Below are 18,579 nucleotides of genomic sequence, written 5' to 3'. Positions count from 1 at the left end.
ATTATCGTTACTTTCTAGCAATTGTAATAGTAAGTTTAAATCCTATGGACTTAGGTTTGTTTAATAGCCATTAGATAAATTCTTTAACAGGGTGACATTCCAAGTGAATGTTCTAAAGACCTTTAACCAGGCCCATTCCTAACAATTTGGTGAAATCCTTTAACAGGGTCACATTTAATAGTGTATTGTAAGCCTTTAATAGGGTAGGCTTTTAACAGGGCATCACTTCATAAGAGTGAAAATCAAGTAGCATGTTACTGGTGGTTTTTCCCAAATTGGGTTTCCACATAAATCATTGTGTCATGTGTTGATTTTGGATGTTTTGTCATTGCATATTGATTTATAGTAACTTGCTTATATGATTGATTTAAGTATTGGATGGATGAAAAGTATATGGATTCATTAAAAGTAGTAAAAAGGTATTAATAGGGAATTTTGGACCTTGAATAACTGATTCAACCCCCCCCCCCCCCCCCCCCCCACCCCCTCTCAGTTATTTTAAAGAATTCTAACAATTTGTATCAGAGCCAACTGCTGATTCAGTTTAAAGGGACTACAAGTAGAAAATATCAAAATGGCAAAGAAAGAAGTTTGCAAGCTCAACAAAGACAACTTTGTTGCATGACAAGGTTTGATGAAGCTACATCTTGGATCCATAGGAGATTATGCCCAAAATTCAATTGTTACTAAACATGTATATCCAACAGGTGCTACTTTATGTAGAAGACATGAAAAATAAGCAAGAACACAACCAGACAATGCTGGAAATTGCCTCTGCACTCAACTATGCTGAATTTGATGATATCAAAGGATGTGACACTGCATACGAAATGTGGAAAGCCCTATCAGACATCTATGGAGGAGATCAAAATGTACAAAGAGCAAAAAGAGAAAGTCTCAGAGGAAAGTTTGATGACATGAAAATGGAAGAAAATGAGAATGCTGCTCAGTATGGTGCAAGAATAAAGGAAGTGGTAAGTGCAATAAGATGCTTGAGTGGTCAACTGGATGAAGATACTATCAATAGTAAGTTCTTAAGAACCTTGCTCCCTGTCTATGCTATTAGAGTATCAGCAATACAAGAGCTAAGATGTATACCAGGAAATAATCTAAATTTTGAAGGTATAATAGGTAGACTCATTGCATTTGAGTTATCCAACTTTGACAACTACAAACCTGAAAATGTTGAATCTTATTTTAAGGCCAAGTTATCACTGAAAGATGTTGAACAGGTGAAATCAAAGAAAGGAAGAAAAATAAAGTATGTATCTAGTGACAGTAGCACTGATGAGGAAGATGTGGAACAATTGGAAGCATTGCTTGCTAGAAGATTTCACAGGGGGAAAGGAAAATTCAAAGGTAAGATGCCTATCATTTGTTTCAATTGCAATAAAGTAGGTCATATTGCTGCAAGATGTCCACAAAAAAAGGATTCCAAGGAAGGCAACAAATACAAGAAGAGAAGAGATGATGACAAGAGAGATTACAAAGAAAAAGGTAAGAAGTGTTATATTGTTGAAAAAAATTCCAATGATAATGATGATGAAGTTGTTTATGTAGCCATGAAGGACCAATCTGATGAAGAAGAGACCACAACACTGGTAACATGTATAAACAAGAATGACAGATGGATCATAAATAGTGGATGCTCACATCACATGACAGGAGACAAAAGTAAGTTTATTAACTTTACTCAGTATAATGAAAATAGTGTTAGATTTGGTAATGATGCTCCATGTCAGATCAAAAGAAAAGGTTCCATTAAGCTCATAGAAAAAATTTCATGTGACAATGCATACTATGTTAAAGGATTAAACAACAATTTACTGAGTGTCTCATAGTTAGGCAATATAGGTTGCAAAGTGGAATTTGGAAACAAAACTACAAAAATCTATGATACTGATGGTAAACTAATAGGAAAAGGAGATCAAACAAAGATTAATTTGTTTTACCTTGATATGGATGATGTTTCTTGTTTATTTGGAAAATTTGATGATGAATGGTTATGGCATAGAAGATTATGTCATGTCAACTTTGACAATCTAGTCAACATCAGTAAAATGAAGAAAGTTAGAGGTTTGCCAAAATTGAAGAAGCCTAATAATATCATGTGCAAAAAATGTCAGCTAGGAAAGATGACAAAGTCAAGTTTCAAAAGCAAAAACTATACATCTAAAGAGATACTTGAGTTAGTTCACACAGACTTATGTGGTCCAATGGAAATACAAAGCTATAAAGGATATAAATACATAATGCTATTTGTTGATGACTATTTCAGGATGATGACTGTTATGTTCTTAAAACAAAAATCTGATGCTTTTCAAATGTTTAAATGGTATGTGGCTAGAGTTGAAAAGAAAACTGAAAAAAGCTTGAAATGCCTAAGATCAGATAGAGGTGGTGAATTTACATCAAATGAATTTGAGATATTTTGTAATGATAATGGAATCAAAAGACAAACGTCAGCTCCTAGAACTACCCCACAGAATGGAATTGCTGAGAGAAGAAATAGATCTGTGATTGACTGTGCCAGAACATTAATGATGGAAAAGAATGTTGCTCTAAAATATTCGAGAGAAGCTGTAAGTGTAGCTGTTCATACACTAAACCGAGTACAAGTCAAGAAAGGTACAAATACAACACCTTTTGAATTATGGTATGGTCACTCACCCATTGTAAAACATTTCAAAGTGTTTGGTTGCAAATGCTTTATCCTTAAAGATGTTAGAAATGGAAAATTTGATGCAAAAAGTGATGAAGGCATATTTCTTGGTTACTCCACTAGAAGTAAGGCATATAAGTGTTTGAATATTAACACTAACAAAATTGTGGAAAGTGCAAATGTAAATTTTGATGAGCACATAGAAGTCCAAGCTGAAATACCAAAGAAAATGGAAGAGTACAGAACCTTTGTGTATTCTTATGAAGGAATGGCTGTTGATGAAAATGATGTCAATCAAATTGGAAATCAACAACAGGTATCAATTTCAGCTGATTCACAATCAGTGAATGTCGAATTGCATTCAGAAGCCGAGTTACAGAATGAAGAAAATGCACAATTTGATTCTGAAGACAGCATACATGATGAAGAACAACCTGACAATGAAGTGCATAGTGATCTTGAATCTGAAAGATCAAACATGGAAACAAGGACAGAGCCAAGGTTATCCAAATATGTTAAAAGACATCACCCTGCTGAACAAATAATTGGTGACAAAGATGCAAGACCAATGACAAGGAACAGACTAAGATATGAATCATGTCTGATCAGAAAATCTGAAACCAAGACAGTATATGGTGCATTACAAAATGATGACTGGTATAAAGCTATGGAAGAAGAAATTGATCAAATAAGAAAAAACAAAACTTGGAGTTTGGTTCCCAGAACAACTAACAAGAATGTGATTGGCACCAAATGGGTATTTAGAAACAAACTAGATAAGAATGGTGAGATTACCAGAAATAAAGCTAGACTGGTATGTAAGGGTTATGCTCAAGAAGAAGGAATAGACTATGGAGAAACATTCGCTCCTGTTACAAGAATGGAAGGAGTAAGAAATTTACTTGCATATGCTACTTACAAAATTTTTTAAGTCTATCAGATGGATGTAAAATCTGCTTTCTTAAATGGTATACTAGAAGAAGAAGTCTTCATTGAACAACCAGAAGGATTTGTTGATGAAAACAACAGGGATATGGTGTGTAAGTTACATAAAGCACTCTATGGTTTGAAACAAGCACCTAGAGCATGGTATGAGAGACTTCACAAGTATCTAGTGCAAATCGGATTTGAAAGAACTGATGATAACAACAACATATACATCAAAGCAGAAGGTAAAGACATTATTTTATCTAAAATCTTTGTGGATGACATAGTGTTTTGTGGTAAGGAAGTACTTTGCAAAGGCTTTGCTGACAAAATGAAACATGAATTTGAGATTTCTATGCTTGGAGAAATCAAATTTTTTGTTGGATTGCAAATACATCAACTCAAACATGGAATATTTGTTACACAATCAAAGTACATCAAAGAAATTCTTAAAACATTTGGATTGGAGGAATCCAAACTAGTCAACAAACCAATGGCCATAGGAAATAAGTTGTCCAAAAATGATGAGTCAGCTGAAGTTAATCAAACAATGTACAGATCCATGATTGGAAAACTACAATATGTTGTACATAGTAGACCAAACATAGCATTAGCAATTGGAATAGTGGCTAGGTTCTCTGCTAATCCTAAAGAAAATCATCTCATAGCAGTAAAAAGGATAATGAGATATCTTAAAGGAACTGATGACTTTGGTCTATACTACAAAAAGAATGGAAAATTTGAGCTCAATGCATATACAGATGCAGACTGGGGAGGAAACATTGATGACAGAAAAAGCACAAGTGGAGGTGCATTATTTCTAGGCAAAAAGTTGGTTACCTGGACTAGCAAGAAAAAAACATGTACATCACAGTCCACTGTAGAGTCAGAATATGTGGTAGTTGCAGTCAATTGCACAAACATCGTATGGCTCACACATGTATTGGAAGGAATGAAAGAAGAAGTAACAAAACCTGTGATATTGTATTGTGATAATACAAGTTCCATAAACATATCCAAAAATCCAGTGATGCATGAAAAAACCAAGCATATTGCAATCAAGTATCATTATGTCAGAGAATTGGTAGAAGACAAACAAGTGAAGTTGGAATACATTCACTCAAAGGAGCAAACTGCAGATATCTTCACCAAACCATTGCCCAAGGATGCCTATGAATATCTTAGTAGCAAGTTGGGGGTCATACCCCTAACTCAAGCTGTTTAAGGCAACAAGAAAGCTGCCTTGCATCAATAGGAATAAATCATTGAAATATTAACAGGTTGATGCAAAGGATGACAACAAGAACAAAAACTCCAAATCATTCACAAGCATGGTGACAGAGGGAGAAAAATCAACTGGAAGCCAAAGCTTATATTCTACATGAAAAAGATGCTACATCGTTGGCATTTATGTCAAAGAGGGAGAAATATGCAAAAAATTGATCCATATAAAGAAAAGAAGGAGATATATATATATATGAAAGAGGGAGATATATGAGATCAATAGTAAACATACAGCAAGACAATGTACACAATCTTGGTGGTAACTAAGTTGATCAATTGATCAGTTTGGTTTTCCATCAATGCCAAAGAGGGAGATTGTTGAAAATGATTGAAATGAACATAAGAAGAGTTGTCAGAATAATATATGGAACTAGTAAAGAATTCCCTCAATCATTGTTTTGTCATTGATGTCAAACTTGCTACTTGCAGGAATGAAAATTTCTTTACTGATCCAAATACTATCAATTAGTTGATTGTCAAGGTGGAGGCAATCAATAAGATGTAACTAGAACACCTAGAGAAAGGTTGAAGTTATGATGTTGTAATGAAGTAAAAGGATCAGCTAAGCCATTGATGAAAAAGTGTATTTGATGGAATACTATAAGATACAAAGAATGGGCACATTGAAACATATCAAAGATTTAAGGTTTTAGCTAAGTCTTTTGTAAAGCTCAAACTAAGTTCATTAGAGAGAAGGAGCCAAGCAAGCTAGTAAGAGCCAAGAAAATTCCTAGTTAACGTTGAGCAGAACCAAGTGCCGAGCAGAAGTAAGTGCCGAGCAGAACCAAGTGCCAAGTAGAATCAAGTGCCAAGTGAAACCAAGTGCCGAGCAGAATCAAGTGTTGAGCGGAACCAAGTGCCGAGCAGAATCAAGTGCTGAGCGGAACCAAGTGCCGAGTAGAACTAAGTGCCGAGCAGAACCAAGTGCTGAGCAGGTATAGGTGCCAAGTAACACAGAGGTGCCGAGCACCAGTAACTCAATAATGCTGAGCTGCTGCATTATTTTGGAAATTGAAGATTCGCCATATCTAAGCCGACAAGGTTGTTATCTAGAAATTTGTGAATTAAAAGAAAGATAAGAGTGATGAGCTGGTGGTACAGAACACCATGTAGAACATTTTTCTTTTAAGGATATAATTGGCAAAGTTTCTAGAAGAGAACAAGATATGGGGTAGATACATTGTATCCTACTTAACCCATTTTGAAGCCCTAAAATTGGAGAGAGAGAATTGAGCGGCAAAGGAAAATCAGACTCCTATTTAAAAAGACATAAGTTAATGAAGAAAAGGGGACAGTGAGAGAGAGGTGGTCGAGCATAAAAGCATGAAGTGTTGTAGAATGTGCTAAGGAAAAGAAAGCACTGGAATTCAGTTTGAATAGATGACCACAAGGATGATTGCATTGGAAGAATGAGTAAGAAGACTCAAGGAGATGAAACTTGAGAAGGAGACAAGTAGTCAGAGCTGAAGTGATTGAATCCAAGCATAAGGATTGAATTGAAAGTGTGATTTGAAATATGCAAAGTATGTTGTAAGTTATATCAGATCAAAAGACCATTATCATCATTTTCTAGCAATTGTAATAGTAAGTTTAAATCCTATGGACTTAGGTTGGTTTAATAGCCATTAGATAAATCCTTTAACAAGGTGACATTCCAAGTGAATGTTCTAAAGACCTTTAACCAGGCCCATTCCTAACAGTTTGGTGAAATCCTTTAATAGGGTCACATTTAACAGTGTGTTGTAAGCCTTTAACAGGGCATCACTTCAGAAGAGTGAAAATCAAGTAGCATGTTACTGCTGGTTTTTCCCAAATTGGGTTTCCATGTAAATCATTGTGTCATGTGTTGATTTTGGATGTTTTGTCATTGCATATTGATTTACAGTAACTTGCTTATATGATTGATTTAAGTATTGGATGGATGAAAAGTATATGGATTCATTAAAAGTAGTAAAAAGGTATTAATAGGGAATTTTGGACCTTGAATAACTAATTCACGCCCCCCTCTCAGTTATTTTAAAGAATTCTAACAAACCTATTTTCATATATTGTGACAATACAACCATAGTAAATTTGTCTAAGAATCTAGTGTTGCATTCGAAGACCAAGCATATTTCTATCAAGTATCACATGTTGAGAGAGAAAATTGTAGAAAAGGAAATTAGATTGGAGTATGTGAGCACTAAAGAAAAAATTGTAGATATATTCACTAATCCTCTTCCCAAAGAGACTTTTGAGTATTTTCCAAGTATAATAGGGATTATGCCCCTTCCTACATTAGAGTAGATGATGCAAGAGTACATCAGTCCAGTGTAATAGAGCACCATTATTTGTTTGGAATGAATGTTGATGCTTCCTGTAAGGGGGAGTATCTGTGATGGATAGAGTAATCTAGGACTCTTGTTGGATGTTGTTTTAAATAGTGTCTTTGGACACTTGAGCTAGTAAGAATCAATTGATGTAGAGTTTGATGGTTGTTGAATCATTTGACATTGATGTCAATGGGGGAGAAGTACGACATGAAAGACATCATGGGGGAGAAGAAAAAAAATCATGAGGGAAAAGATCATGGGGATCAAAAGAAAAGACAAGAAAGAACAAGTACAACATGAAATGATAGTTTGACATAAAGCACATTGTGGTATATCAATGGGGGAGAATGATTGATGAAGAGGATTTGAAAAGAAAGATTAACAATCTTTTGTTAGTTTTCTTGGAACTAGATGTTTTTCATCTATGCTAAAGGAGGAGATTGTTGGAAACATGAATGCTAATGATATTCCTATGGGGGAGTATTGTAGATATGTTACTCTGATGATATGTTACACTCATGACTAAGTTTTTCATTGATGTCAACCTAACAGTCTTATATGATATCTGATAGAAGAACAATGAAAAGATCAAGTTGGTATGGATGGCTAGTTGATTATTCTCACTATCAAAGGTTATGAAAGATACTTCTCAATATATAGTATATGTAATTAATGTCATATGAAGAAATATTAAGTCTGGAAGACGTTATGTAAGTTTTGGTGATGTCTATTCTGAGATAGAGTTTGTAGAGGCATGTTTTGGTAAACTAGTTATATCTCTTAGCAAAATTATTATTATGATAATTGAGGTTGGGGATGTGAAGAAGACATGTTACAATTGATGATGATGTGGTTAAGTTTACTCATCATAATATTATGTGTACAGAAAGATATTCAAGTTTCAAGATAGAAGATTAATGTTATTGCTAAGTATAATGTGTTCTTAATGTGGTCCTATAATGATTAATTGAAAAGGTCTAAAAACTAACTTGGGGAATTGTTTTATGGACTTGGTGTAAAGAAAGGACATTGTCCTTTATCATTTAGAGTGGATATGACATGGAGATGTGATTGTAAGAAATAGAGAGAGAGGAATGCAAAGTTGAGCAAAGTAGAGTGGAAGTGAAGGAAACTTCATTACCAAGGTTCTATTGTGTGATATGAGGTTTGATATCTGGATCCTTGGTTCATGACCTGGTCTACAAGGTTTGATAGTGATTGGTTTAGTTGAAAGAACAAAGAAAGAGGAACATAATAGTAAATTAGTTGTTTGGGTAGTGGGCTCTTCTTGCATACATTGTACTACAACTCATAATAGGGTCGGAATCTCCTAACAGGGACTCATATGTACTAAATGTTGTAATAGATCCCTAACAAGGTCCATCCTCTAACAAGGAATATTTATGTTAGTACATCATCTTGTGGGCATCATTCCCACAAGATTTTCCTTCTAATCAAGGGTTTCCCTAGTTAACATATCTTGTGTAATTGTCTATGTGCATCTTATTATGTTTGTTGTTTACTTTGTCATTGAATAGCTAAGTTTATATAAGGAAGATTCATGTTTTAATTGCTAGATAATTGATTCATCCCCCCCAATTATCTTGGTGGACTATTGTTTCTATCCGTCTCACCTTTTTGGACCTCTCTTTCGTTTATCATTACTTTCATAGTATAATCATAGTCTCTATTATTATGGTGCCAAATTATTTTTGGATTCATTATTATCCTCCATACCATGTCTATACATGATGTATGCACATTGTATTAGCATCGTGTACTTGTGAATGTCTAGGTAGTGAGCTTGCAAAGCTTAGTACTTTATTTCTCTAGAACTAGCTATTTCATTTTTTTATAACGAAAACATTTTTTTCTGTTACATTCTCTTTGAGTTATCTATATTTAATTGCATTTAATATCTATATTACATGTTAATGTGCTTTGAGTCATAGTTAGTTAAACCCTCTTAATGATTTTAATTATCCTAATTTTAAAACCTCTTTGTTGATATTAACATCTTGATCCCTTACCTTACTAGTGCATTAGTAAAATTGAGGTGGTGCAAGGAGAGGTTCATCCTTTAGGATATTAAACTTTCTTGAGGTTAGTGTACATTTTCCTTCTCTACACTATTTTATGCTTTCAAACCTAATGCTCTAAAGAAAAAAACTAAACTCTACTATTGACTATGAAGGTGAAATGTCATAGTTTGAATTTGTATCACTTTGCAAGCTTAAAATAAAGGATCATAAGATATATATTCATGAAGATTATTTTTTTTATTAGACTTGGAACTCTAACTTATTGAAGAATCATTTCTTGATAAACTTGGAGAATGACTATTTGACTACTTTTCCATTATTTATTATTACTTTACCTTTTGAGCCTTATCAGCTCCTTCATTCATGGTTTCCATTATGGCTTGAACTAAAGATTTCAAAGATAAACTCATGAGTTTGAGATTTTCTAGATTGTCTTATGTAAATATCCTCACTAGATAAACTAACTCAAACAATTAGTACTTGCAAGTCAACCTCAAACCAATCCACAAAATTATGGTTATATGACAACTTGAGTTTCAAAAATCCCTCCTATATATCTAGACAATATTTAATGTGGTCTTTACTAATCGACCAAGTCAAAAAAATGAAATATCAAGGACAATTAATTTGGAACATGAACCTTTTAAGTTATTAAAGCTTCTTGTGATGTCCATTTTTACCATTTTATGCCCAAAATATATTTGAAAAACTCTTTTAAATGCTTGTATAAAGACCTCTAAAATCCTCTACAATCATCTTAAAGACCTAAAAATTATTTACAAGGCCAATTCAAGAATTTAAGCAAAAAATGGTAGAAATCCTTATATAGATAATATTAGCAATCACACCTTAATTTGCAATGGATATGCTGAAAAGGAACGGAGGCTCAATTAGATAGATAGCTTTGACTCTATACAAAATTATACAAGAAAATTATGAAAGACTAGATATCAATCAAAATAATAGTAAATGGTATGCTTATTAAGTTAATGCATATTTTCATTATTTATCACAGTATATAAAATATGTATGTGAAAGATATAATTAAAATATTATAACAATGCTGACATTAATTGAAAGATAAACTCAATATTAAAAAACTAGAAATAAGATAAAAATTGAGTGTAAATATAGAACAAGCCATAATCAAAATATTTTAAAATCTAAACAATACTTAAAATAATAAGTTAAAAAATAATGATAAATTGTAAAATTATTAATTTAAATAATAATATTATTTATTTCTCATAATTGACATTTTTTATAAAGTTAATTATTTGAATAAAAACTATTATTTGCTCAAGATAAACTCAATATTAATAAATAAAAAATTATTTAGAAATGGAATGTAAGCATAGTTAAATTCTTCAATATTTTTTAAAATCTAATTTCAATAACTAATTAAAAATTAAATAGATTAAATTTATTAGAATAAAAAATGTAAATTTTTATTGATAAAATAAAATTATAAATTTTGGATTGAAACCCACAAGTAAAACCAAAGTTGAATTAGTAAAAGTAATTTTCCAATTCATAGTTTATTATTTCAATCTAGATATATAAATAATAAATAATAAATAATAATTTAAAAATATATATCTATTTTAAAATCATATATACAAGAATAATATATATTTTATATGTTACAATATAGTATTTTCTCAAATAAATAAATAAATAAATTTAAGAAAATTTTAACATTGAATTTATTGGGCTTAGTAAGAAGCATTATCTTAAAAAACTAGGTCTTAAAGTCATACAGAGCACTCGAGACAAGTCTCCTACTACTTAGTCTGCGAATTTGTCCAAAAACTTAACATATAACCCTACCCTAGAGAATAAGCCAACCAAAATGGCTAAATTCAACAACTATTAGGTGGATTCTAATGTGGAGATCACAAAGGAGACTAGTACTCCTCAACGCTTGACCATAATTACTTCCCTTCTTGGGGGAAAAGTGATATAAAAATATGGATGATTTGAACTATGATGATTTAGAGAATTCTAAAAGTAGTGAGGAGGGGAATTCTAAAATTTTGGGTTTCTCCTCTCATGTCTTTGAAACTTTGAAAAATGACACCCATATCCCTGAGCCCATGGTTGAACTTAAATCATCTCCTCCATCTCCTCATCTTATGAGAAAAATATAATTGATGAGGTTTTTCAATAGTTTAAAGCCAACACTACAAGTATTAATGAGGATCTACAAAATTTAAAGATAGAGGTTGTTGGTATGGAGAAAATACTACAAGATGGCCCTGTGTGACAAATATTAAATAATTTTATTATGTATTGAAATTCTATTAGTATAGATATCACTCATGTTAGTTTTGATATGTAATAAAATTATTGTATTTCATAGAATGAGGAAAGGGATGCGACAATTTAACTTCAACCATTGGCTCAAGGAAAGGGTATCATTTTTAAAACTGTCAAATAAATGAGAGGAGGAAGAAACATTGTTGTATTTCCCCTCCTTATTACTTTTAGAATTCTTTGATTCCTTAGAGCTCATATCAACCATGCATTTACTCCTCTTTGTAGGAGTTGATGAAATCCAACTCCACAACTCACCAATATCACCTGCATGCAAATAACCTATCAAAGGGAAACCAAGAAGGAAGAGGTGGAGGTTGGAAAAACCCTAAACGAACATGAGAGAGAACATATTGCAAAACAATAAAAATGTATTTACAATGAGAATGGGTTGAGAAAATACAATGAGAGAGCCTGAATATAAAGGCCTCATGGAAGCTTGTAGAACAAGCTAGAAGGAGGTAGAAGATGAGGTTGATAACTAAGCACACTTCCACAAAAAGTTGGAACATGTTAGAAGGGAACAAACTCCCATGTTGTCAACAACTCATCACTACATGCATTAAATACTAAATATTAAATAAATACATTAACTTAAGTAAGCTTAAGTAATAAAATAAATAATAATAAATAAATTAATTATTTACTCTAACACCCCCCCTTAAGTGCAACTTAGGGGAATGCCTTAAGGTCATAAAACTAAGATGAAATGCAGAATGGGTCCCAACAATGAGGCCATGTTAGGTACCCATGTACAATGAAAAGAGATGCAACCTCTATAAATTGGAAAGAGAGAAAACCACATGGGAAAAACCCTCCCCCAAAAAGAGCTAAGAACCTAGTGAAGAACTAAAGAAGCCTCCAACTAGGGGAATGTCCCCTAAAATAGGAACAAAGAGTGATCATGAAGAGCATCACTAAAGCATGAAGAAGCCACAAAATCTGCCATCATAAACAAATTGCTGATTTGAAGAACCTCCGTGGAAGAAGAAGGCATAAACCAAGTGTGTCTATATGGTAGATGATCCATCTCACTGAAATGCATAGGTAGCTAGCGACTGCAATCACCTTGTATATAGGATCAACCACTGAATACACAGCTCACACCATTGAACCATCAAACCAAGGATGCATTACAACAAAAACATAACCCCCCTTAATCCATACGGGGTGAGATGACATGCAATTGAGAAGGTGGGCCAAAATTCTCTGCAGATAGAATAAAGAATGACGAGAGAGGAAGAGGTATAAACACCTATAAAGACATGGTCACACCGACGCTGCATGTGGCTAATTTGTGGAAGGGACACTCACTCGACAAAGGGAGAAGGCCTAAAATAGCAAACAACTATCCCCCCATGGTTCTTTATAAAAATAGTGCAAGTACAATTGTCTCAATGTTCATGAACCCGAAATGAAAAAGTGGCACTTTATCTCAGGGTGTATACAAAAGAGCTTACAAATGATGTCTACAATGATCAAAACAAACAAAAAAAAACTAACACAAAAGATAGTACAACCTAAAACAAAAGAAACCATGCCAGGAAAATGATCCTTGGACCTAAAACACCTAAGATATCCACCATAGAGAAAAAATGCCAAAAACATGATAAAAAGAGCATGGGCTAGAATCTAAGGAAAAAGACCACATTTTTGAAAATGTAACAAAACCAGCTTTCCAAAAATATAACGTTTTCAAAAAATTGACATGGGATGCAAAAGATATGTATGCCAAAGTTGAAAATAGAACTTTATCCCTCAACTAAAAAAAGGGGCAACTAAACTGCATCAAAACCTAAAAATACTTGCACCAATGTCTCCATGTTGGAACTAGCTTTTTGACACTTCTTTCGGATCGGAAAAATACCTCTATATGCTCAAGATATGACCAAAAAATTGCAAGTAGGTCTAAAATGACCCTGGGGAGGTGCAAGGGGCTGATGATGTAGTGCTGATGTCATGCTAACATCAGCATTTTAGGTGATCAAATTTGACGACTTGGGGGCTATCGTAGCAAAAAAGAAAGATGCCACATGGCAGTCCACGTGGCAGCCACGTGGCAAAAGGCTAATGTGGCAAGGGCCAAATGGAAAAATTGCCACATGGCAACCCTACCATGTGTCATTGGCTAGTTGATTGTGACTACACAGTAAATTATAATTGGGCCCTAAGGTTTTAGGTGCTAACTATGCAATACACATCACTGCTGACTGTGTGAAGGATCTCGCTGGCACTGACTATGTAGAAAATTCCACGCAAGAGGTGTAGAAATTGACACGTAGATGAGCAGTTGTTAAAGCTGGTGAGTGGAAGGTGAGATGTGGAAGGGAAAAACAGAGGTAGAAATCATCGGTGTAGGTGCTGTAGAGGCTGAGGATCCACACGAAGCCACTGGTGCAAGCAGTGGTGGGGTGGCTAGCCGACGGTAGCCGAGCTGGGGCTACCTTGTGGCAACTCAGCTAGTGGTCAGCAAAGTGTGAGTGACTACCGCCTAGATTTATATATATTTTTAATTTTTTTCCCTGTGTTTATATGATCCGTATGGAAAAGCCCTCCAATTAATTTCTTTTTCCCTCCTAGAGCCCTATCTCCAAAATCAAAACTTTTTATATGGATCCTAGCTAAAAAATGCCTTCTGAATCCAATGGCAACATCCATTTGGGCCCAAAGTGCTCCAAAAAAATGCTCTTCCCCTGGATTGAAGAAAAGTGCATAAAAAAACTAGGGTTTGTGTCTCTGAATCGCAGCTTCAAAAATCCTTCAATGAAGTAGTAGCCAAGAGGCTTTGATACCATGTAGGAGTTTATGAAATCCAACTCCATATCTCACCAAGATCACCTGCATGCACATAACCTATCGAAGGGAAACCGAGAAGGAAAAGGTGGAGCTTTGAAAAACCCTAAACAGGCATGAGAAAGAACATATTGCAAAACAATGAAAATATATTTACAATGAGAATGGGTTGAGAAAATACAATGAGAGAGCCTGAATATAAAGCACTAATGGAAGCTTGTAGAACAAGCTAGAAGGAGGTAGAAGATAAGGTTGACAACTAAGCACACTTCCACAAAAAGGTGGAACATGCTAGAAGGGAACAAACTCCCATGTTGTCAACAAGTCATCACTACATGTATTAAATACTAAATATTAAATAAATGCATTAACCTAAGTAAGCTTAAGTAATAGAATAAATAATTATTAAATAATTAATTATTTACTCTAACACTCTTTCACTCAAATTGAATAATATTTTGGCTAAGCATCAAGTAGTTCTCATTTCCTCTATGATCTCCACATCAAAATCCACCTAATAGGTGTTGAAGTTATGGATTTTGGTTAGTGTGTTGTCTAATATGGTTAATAGGATTTTCATTTTTTGAAAAATCCATAGACTAAGTACTAGGATAAGTATTATGAGGGTTTTGCAAGGCTTTAAGACCGAGTTTTTAAGACAACATTTTGTATGAGACCTAGACATGGGTAAAATGCTTCCTTCAAACAAGAAAGAGGTAACCAAGGGTGGGGAAGGAGCCTTAGAGTTAGGCTATAAAAATATGGTCCTTAGAGGGAAATGAGAAAGGTGGAAATTATACAAGTTGTATATCAAAATTTGGTGGAGGATGGAATATTTTTTCTCATTATTTTCAGCCTCAATAATTTCATTAACATTTCTTCCTAAAGAATAAAGAAGGAAGAAGGGAATGGAAATAAGGTCATGATTATAAATGTGGTTTAGAAATGGAGAATAGTAGTAGTAAAATACTCCAAAGTAACCTTCCAAAGTAAGATATTTCATTATAATATCACATACCTAAGGTTGGATGTAATACCCCACCAAGGAACTCTTAGAAAGAAAGGTTAAATATGTATTGATTTAAATATATATATATATATATATATATATATATATATATATATATATATATATAATATCGTCATTACATGTCAATGTACATATATTAAAAAACATAATAAAAAATCAACATGCAAAAGGACACACAACAAACATCACATGTTTTCACACAAGGAAGAGATTTAATTCCAAAGGTTCCAAGATAACTTAACATATATGCACTCAAAATAAAGAAAACATAGGCTCTTGAGATTTCCCTTTAAGAATTTGAACATCAGCCACAAAATATAAGTGATTGATTCAACAACCATGATGCAAGAGCATCATGGGTATGAGGGAAATCTTGCATCACTCACAAATATTTTCTTTTTGATCTTTTCTATTTTAATAAGGACTAGTAGACAGGGTGGTTACTATTTCTAGGAGCTTACTATTTTTAGAAGTTTGTTATATGAGCTCAGAATGTTCTCATTTTATACATGAAGGTTGATTTTAGAATTATAAGCGTATGATAAAAATCTCATTTCTCTAGTTTAAGTATCAAAGAAGTTATTGGACTTTCGATGGAAAATTTAGGAGAAAAATCTTTAGGCTCATTGTCGGAGGCCTTAGAGTGCCCAAATGAGGTCCAAAAACTCTACAAAAGGGTGCTTGTGATATTCCAAGCCTGTAGATCAAGAGCTAGCATTTTTTAAAAGTGGTTATAATAGCCAATCAAAGCAACGGTTCAAGAGTTATGGCCTTTCCGAATTTGGGCTGCTAAAAATTTCAAAAATAATTGTCAAAGATGTATTTGGCTGACTCTATATGTATTGTTAGGGTCTGTCGGCCCTAGGTATTAAGTTTCAATATCTAGAACCTTCAAGAGCAACATTAAATTGCCTATTTAAGAAAAACATATGTACGGTTCCATAATAGATGAAGATAATCACACCATTATTCCTCTCAAGGATACTATATCCATTTTGAAGACTATCTATTGCATCATGAAATACACTTGAATTGTCAACCTAGGGATGTTGGACTTGAAATGGGTGAGCACAGTATGTGTACTAGGTTCCTCTAAGAGTCTTAACACCTATGCTATAGGAAAGTAAAATACATGAAAGGAATATATACTACTAATATAGAACACTAAATACACTTGGAATAATAATAGATAATTGTAGAAAACTTTTGAAAAATGAATTCTAAGCTAGTTAACAATTCAAACATCCACCATGATCCATTTTTTGCAAGTGCTGCAGGAATTTTCATAGTAACAATGCTACATGACTAATATAGTAAATCTATTTTAAAATAGGAAATTGTAAGGAATGAATCTACTCTACCTAAATCTATTCCACCTCCCAAGTGGGCCCCCTTGGTTGGCTTCAACTAACTAAGAACACAATAGGTATTCCAGAATCACTCTCTCGTTAAAATCCTTCTTTGATTACATCATTGAATAATTCATGAAGAACATAAAAGAGTAACTTCCAAATCTTAAACTAGTATCGTCTATCTTTCATTACCTTTCTAAGACAATCCCCAACCCATTATATAGAGGATTGGATACTTTTTGAAAACATGACGTAAAAGCCATGAACAAACATCGCCAGAAAAGAAGGTGGAATGTCAACCATGGCATAGAACATTGATTAAGAAATATAATAACAACTCACATGAAATATAGAAAGTAAGATCTTCCTGGATTTTCTAGAACTATAACACCTCTGCAGATGTGGCTTATCCATAGGAACTAATCTGTGCTTCCTTTACCACAATCGGTCTTTATCATCTTCTTCCTTTAATATGGTAATCACCACTCTTTGCACCACTTCGACATTTCCTGAAAGTTAGAGACATTCAGAATACATATGCACAACAACATTCCTACTCTTATTCAAATATTAGAACATAGCTTAAAAATATTTATATGAAATACTACATTCTTTGCATAATATTAAGCAAAGTATGTCATACCCACTATCCATAAATTTAATAAGTTTTAGCAATATTCGGCATAAGTTAACAAGATATTTAAAAAAAATGTGTTGGAAATGTTTTTAACAAGGCTCAAAGAGTAAGTTCAAACTATAAAAAACTATATCAAATTTGAGACATTATTATGCGTCATCATCTACCCCCACTATGAAAATGCTTGTCCTTAGTTGTACTTCTTTGCCATGGCTCTAAAAACCTACCATTGTAATCTTCCCCTACTTCCCACTTCTGAAACTGTAGAAATATCCTTTGGTGCCTCTCCAATATTCACCCAAGTATTTTTCAACCAATGGGTCTAGTTTGGTAGCATCATTTTCATACAGAGGCCAAAGAAGGGTAGGAGGCTAAAAAGTTAATGGCATCCATAGCTCTTTTCCAATTTTTCTTCCCAGTTTCATATATTTAGCCACTCTATTAACTGCTACCTCATAATTGATAGGGCTATGTGGTTCAACCTTTTTGAAAACTTCTAGTAGTCGATTCCATCCATTTCTAAGCCTTGCAATTGCTCTTTATTGTGTAAAGTTTGGAAGTGTTTGGTATTCTTTGTAAACCTTTGTTAGATATAGATAATACTAAGAGGGGGGGTGTGAATCACTATTTTCAATCATTTTTCCCACAACTTGATATTATTAATTACTTTACCACATGCATAAGAAAGTAAACCAATAATGTTGAATAGTATAAACAAGCATACACAAAGAGAGATCATAACACCATATTTTGTGAACTAGGGAAACCCTGGCCAAGGGAAAACCCCGGTGTGGATGAAAACCACTAGATGATTCACTATATAAAGAATCTAATTAAGGATATTGACCCTGTTAGGAGTCTTATGAAGAATGCACAGTGTCTCAAGTCTCTATTAGGAGTCTAGGCCTTGTTATAAGCCTAAACCCAATTAGGAGTTTCTACAACCCTATTAGGAGTTGGTGGATCATATACAAATGTGTGCAAGAAGAGTCCACTACCCTAGCATGCAACTATACAATAAGATCTTCAAGAAATAAGTATATCTACAATTCTGAGATACTTTTTGTACTTTGCAAATCATCTGATTTACAATTCTTCATACAAGAGTGACTGTGCACAACTTAATCTACATCATATCTAGCATAACAATGCTTCACATCATATATCACAAAGTCACATTCATTTGTCACTTGCATTTCACAAGATCATATCAACTTTGCAATC

Source organism: Cupressus sempervirens, chromosome 7, assembly GCF_028749045.1.
Source record: "Cupressus sempervirens isolate cs-2001-9-10 chromosome 7, ASM2874904v1, whole genome shotgun sequence".
Taxonomy (NCBI): domain Eukaryota; kingdom Viridiplantae; phylum Streptophyta; class Pinopsida; order Cupressales; family Cupressaceae; genus Cupressus; species Cupressus sempervirens.
Note: the sequence above shows the minus strand (reverse complement) of the source record.